Source organism: Schistocerca piceifrons, unplaced genomic scaffold (assembly GCF_021461385.2).
Source record: "Schistocerca piceifrons isolate TAMUIC-IGC-003096 unplaced genomic scaffold, iqSchPice1.1 HiC_scaffold_808, whole genome shotgun sequence".
Lineage (NCBI taxonomy): Eukaryota > Metazoa > Arthropoda > Insecta > Orthoptera > Acrididae > Schistocerca > Schistocerca piceifrons.
The window spans coordinates 95,391-101,331 of record NW_025729067.1 but is presented as its reverse complement, the minus strand read 5'-3'; the positions used below and the strand labels follow the sequence as shown (position 1 = coordinate 101,331).

At 43.3% G+C, this 5,941-nt stretch overlaps 1 non-coding gene across 1 annotated transcript; it reads right to left on the bottom strand.

Moving 5' to 3' along the window:
* Nucleotides 1-5,000: 5,000 nt before the first annotated feature.
* On the bottom strand, nt 5,001-5,075 carry Trnas-cga. Its single transcript has one exon. It is a non-coding gene; the product is annotated as a tRNA-Ser (tRNA).
* Between the last annotated feature and the right edge of the window lie 866 nt (nt 5,076-5,941).

The following is a 5,941-nucleotide window of genomic DNA, read 5'->3' as shown; positions in this document are numbered from 1 at the left end:
AACTAAAATCACACTAATTCTGGGCAGAATACAAGTGTGTCTGAACATACAGTGTACCGAACACTCCTAACGATGACCCGTGTATGTGGCAGTGTTGACACCACGACATCGGCAACTACGACTGAAATGGGCACGTGACCATCGGCACTGGATGATGGCACAGTGGCAGAGGGTTGCACGGTCTGATGAATCCCGATACATACTTCATTGTGCCGATGGGAGGACGCGAATTCGTCGTCTTCCAGGGGAACAGCTCCTAGACCCCTGTGCTGCGGGGTTGAGACAAGCTAGCGGCAGCTCCTTTATGCAATTGTAAACAAACGCTGTTGCTCTCAGTCGTTAAGTAAAGCCCGTCCGCCACTGCATTGTCTGTAGTGAGATGGAAATGAAATGAAGTCCCGTGCTTCTTTACAGAGCGTAGGGGAACGATGCGGGAGACCCGCACCGCTTTACTAGGCAAGGTCCTAATGGAGGTGGTTTGCCGTTGCCTTCCTCCGACCGTAATGGGGATGAATCATGATGATGAAGACGACACAACAACACCCAGTCATCTCGAGACAGGAAAAATTCCTGACCCCGCCGGGAATCGAACCCGGGACCCCGTGCTCGGGAAGCGAGAACGCTACCGCGAGACCACGAGGGGCGGACCTGTAGTGAGATGTAATGCCTGAAATTTGGTGTTCTCGACACATTCTTGACACTGTGGATGCCGGAATACCGAATCCCCTAACGACTTCCGAAATGTAATGTCCCACGCGTCTAGCTTCAAGTACTATCCTACGTTCAAAGTCTGTTAATTTCTGTATTGCTGCCATAATCGCGTGGGAAGCTTTTTCTCATGAATCTCATGAGTACAAATGACAGCTCCGACAATTCCCTGCCCTCTTATAACCTGTGTCCACGATACTACCACCACCTGTATTGTATATCTGCATATCGTTATCCTGTGACTTGTCACCTAGATGTAATTCGTCGATGTATACAATATTTTCAAATCAATATTTTAAGCAGTGTCATAGAGAATCCTCCACTGACCATCCTAAAGTGGTATATACAATGAATACCCTTTCATAGGACTATTAAAATTGTTTTGTGTTAAAAGACTACTTAAAAATTGAGTCAGTGGTGTGATAAGCACAGTGGCGAATTGAAAACGTAAACAGTGGGTGGTTCATGAAGCTTTGTCAACATCTGAGTGTAGAATATTGCCAAAACGTCAATACTTCACCTGATAGTTCAGTACATATTGGCAACGCTGAGAATGTTCTGAAGGACATGAATACTGCTAGTCAGTATTTTTAGTTCTGAAAATATTTTTGGTATGATAGCAACCTCGGGGAAGATGAGTTTGGATTCCGTAGAAATGCTGGAACACGTGAGGCAATCTGACCTTACGACTTATCTTAGAAGAAACATTCAGGAAAGGCAAACCTTCGTTTCTAGCATTTGTAGACTTAGAGAAAGCTTTTGACAATGTTGACTGGAATACTCTCTTTCAAATTCTAAAGGTGGCAGGGGTAAAATACAAGGAGCGAAAGGCTATTTACAATTTGTACAGAAACCAGATGGCAGTTATAAGACTCGAGGGACATGAAAGGGAAGCAGTGGTTGGGAAGGGGGTGAGACAGGGTTGTAGCCTCTCCCCAATGCTGTTCAATGTGTATATTGAGCAAACAGTAAAGGAAACATAAGAAAAATTCGGAGTAGGTATTAAAATCCATGGAGAAGAAATAAAAACTTTGAGGTTCGCCGATGACATTGTAGTTCTGTCAGAGACAGCAAAGGACTCGGAAGAGCAGTTATGCGGAATTGACAGTGTCTTGAAAGGAGGGTATAAGATGAACATCAACAAAAGCAAAACGAGGATAGTGGAATGTAGTCGAATTAAAACGGACGATGCTGAGGGAATTAGATTAGGAAATGAGACACTTAAAGTAGTAAAGTAGTTTTGTTATTTGGGGAGCAAAATAACTTATGATGGTCGAAGTAGAGAGGATATAAAATGTAGACTGGCAATGGCAAGGAAAGCGTTTCTGAAGAAGAGAAATTTGTTAACATCGAGTATTGATTTAAGTGTCAGGAAGTCGTTTCTGAAAGTATTTGTATGGAGTGTAGCCATGTATGGAAGTGAAACATGGACGATAACTAGTTTGGACAAGAAGAGAATAGAAGCTTTCGAAATGTGGTGCTACAGAAGAATGCTGAAGATTAGATGGGTAGATCACATAACTAATGAGGAGGTATTGAATAGAATTGGGGAGAAGAGGAGTTTGTGGCACAACTTGACTAGAAGAAGGGATCGGTTGGTAGGACATGTTTTGAGGCATCAAGGGGTCACCAATTTAGTATGGAGGGCAGCATGGAGGGTAAAAATCGTAGAGGGAGACCAAGAGATGAATACACTAAACAGATTCAGAAGGATGTAGGTTGCAGTAGGTACTGGGAGATGAAGAGGCTTGCACAGGATAGAGTAGCATGGAGAACTGCATCAAACCAGTCTCAGGACTGAAGACCACAACAACAACAATGATAGCAACTATGGCTATGGTTTCACCAAAGAATGTTAAGAAAGGTAGGAAGATATTTTTTATTAACAAGATTGATGGGATACAAATTACAAACTATCTGATAGTCAGCATCAAATATTTAGTGGTGAAGACGAAGATGTGTGGCAAAAATGGAAAAAATTCGAAAGCATCGTTCAGTATACTTTAGACAAGTTTCGAGCATAGTCTTAAGGGGTGGGAAAGATTCACCATGGTTTAATAGACGTTTTAGAATACTGCTACTTAAACAGAGAGAGCTTAATCTCAGATTCAAGTGAACTCAAAACATAGCTGACAAACAAAAGCTGAACGAAGCGAAAACGAACGTAAGGAGAGCAATGAGAAAAGTGTTCAGTGACTTCCAAAGTAAAATTTTGTCAACCGATCTGAGTAAAAACCTCAACAGATTTTGGTCTTTTGTAAAATCAGTAGGCGGTTCGAAATCATCTGTTCATTCGCCCAGCGATCATACTGGTACCGAAACGGAAGATAACAGAGTAGGTGATGAAGTCCCACATTCCTAGACAGAGCGTAGGGGAACGATGCGGGAGTCCCGCACCGCCGTACTAGGCAAGGTCCTAGTGGAGGTGGAGAGACGGTCGAAATCCTGAATTTGATATTCCGAAATTGTTTCACCTCAGAAGATCGTATCTCGGCCCCTCCTTTCAGTGACTGAGATAACCGATGGCGGAACAGAAAAGCACCTAAAGTCGCTTAGTAGGTATCTGGGCCTGATGAGATACGTAGGTGTACAAGACACTACAAAAAAGATTATGCGAAAGAACTTGGTACCCTTCTGGCAGCACTTTATCGTAAACTAGCGACTGGAAAAAAGAGCAGATCATTCCCGTATTCAAGGAGGACTGTAGGGCAGATGCACATAATTATACGCCTGTATCTTGATGCCAATTGTAGTAGAATTGTGGAACATGTTTCACGCTCAAGAATTATGACGTTTAGGGAGAAAGAAAAATCTCCTCGACAAAAATCAACAGAGATCACACGAAACTGAGCTCGCTCTATTCCTCAACGAGATCCATAGCGCCGTAAGCAATAACACTCAGATTGATGGCGTATTCCTTGTCACCAGGAACGCATTTGACACAGTCCCACACTGCCGTCTAGCGAAAACAACATACGAGCATATCGAGTATAGCCCTAAAATTCCACTGGATTCAAGACTTACTTGCAGATAAGACTCAACACGACGTTCTTCATAAAACAAAATCGATAGATGTAATTTCCGAGTACCCCAAGGAAGCGTGATAGCACCGTTACTGTTTGTAATGCATGTAAATGCTCCAGTAGAAAGCGTCGTATGCTCTTTAAAACTGTTCGCAGATGAGGCGGTTTCTTTAAGAAAGTAGCAACGCCAGAAGACAGTATCGATTTGCACAATGACCTATAGAGGAGTGATGAGCGGTACAGGGTCTGACAGCTGACCCTGAACCTGAAAATGTAACACTTAGCTTTTTTTGACTTTCCGGCATGCTCTTTTGCTATGGCTGTTTTCCACATCAAACTGGGCAACATATTGCGCATACATCGGAAAATTAATCTATTACAATGAAATGAATACCCATAGCTGCATACAGGCGTTGATATAAGTCAATGGGGACAGTTGAAAACGTGTGCCCCGATAGGGACTCGAACGCGAAATCTCCTGCTTCCCTGGCAGACGCTCTATCCATCTTTTTTTAAAATCTCATTTTGTTCGCTTTTGTTCGTTGCATCTGCTCGTGGCGGACGTCGTAAGACATCCGTTTAAGCTCGTTGTTGATCGATTAACTCTGTTTTTTTTTTTTTTTTTTTTAATTACAGAGGGCAGCTAACCATCTGACCGAACACGCTGAGCTACCGTGCCGGCATCCATCTGAGCCACCGAGTACACAGAGGATAGTGCGACTGCAGGGACTTATCTCTGGCACGCCTCCCGTGAGACTCACATTCGCAACTTATTGTCCCGCACTATATTCATAGTGCCCCTGCCCATTATACTCATTAGTCGCGGCCTTTTGGCGATTCCCGTAAGAGTTCGGGCACTGTTTGTGCATCCGCAAAGAAGAAGATGGTCAACTGGTCGGTGAGCCTTATATCAAGATGGTATCTGTTCTTTCAGACATGTGCGAAAGACCAGACACCATCAGTGACCATGCAGCTCGTTAGAATGAAATACCATGAAATGAATACCCCTAGCTGCATACAGGCAGTTGGCAGGTGCACTATGAATATTTCTTCAGTGGCTCAGATGCATAAAGCATCTGCCATGTAAGCAGGAGATCCCAGGTTCGAGTCCCTGTGGGGGCATACATTTTCAGCTGTCCCCATTGACTTATATCAACGCCTGTATCAGGTAGGGGTATTCATTTCGTTGTAATTTCATTCTAACGAATGAGATTTTCACTCTGCAGCCGAGTGTGCGCCGATATGAAACTTCCTGGCAGATTAAAACTGTGCGCCGGACCGAGACTCGAACTCGGGACCTTTGCCTTTCGCGGGCAAGTGCTCTACCAACTGAGCTACCCAAGCACGACTCACGCCCCGTCCTCACAGCTTTACTTCCGCCAGTACCTCGCCTCCTACCTTCCAACCTTTACAGAAGCTCTCCTGCGAACCTTGCAGAACTAGCACTCCTGAAAGAAAGGAGATTTTACAAAAACGTTAAATATATTACTTAAATTGAATTTCATAGTTTCTCACCTTGTTGTCTAATCCTGCCAGAATGCAAAATTACACTCACCAATTTTTAGCTTAACTGATGTGAATCCAGCGTATAGATATTTTTGGTGGGTGTGACAGCTGTTAAAATATTTATGATGAACATAGAGTTCAGAGCTCCCAAAGCAATATTACTTCATGGAAGTCACAATCTTCTAGATCATTCTCCGCACACTGTAAATGCATGCTACCTTTTTTGCTTCATGCGAATGATGTAATTTAAGTGGGGAAAAAGATTTAAAACTTACGGTAAGTTAACTGATGAAAAAAGACGTTCCTCTGCGGCACGAGAATGAGGGAGTGCTAGTTCTGCAAGGTTCGCAAGAGAGCTTCTGTAAGTTTGGAAGGTAGGAGGCGAGGTACTGGCGGAAGTAAAGCTGTGAGGACGGGGCGTGAGTCGTGCTTGGGTAGCTCAGTTGGTAGAGCACTTGCCCGCGAAAGGCAAAGGTCCCGAGTTCGAGTCTCGGTTCGGCACACAGTTTTAATCTGCCAGGAAGTTTCATTCTAACAAGCTGCATGGTCACCGGACATGTCCGAAAGAACATACCACCTTCAAATATATATATATATATATATATATATATATATATATATATATATATATATATATCACTAGGGGTAAGATAGATACTGGCTACAGGAAAATAAAAGAGACCTTTGGAGAAAAGAGAACCACT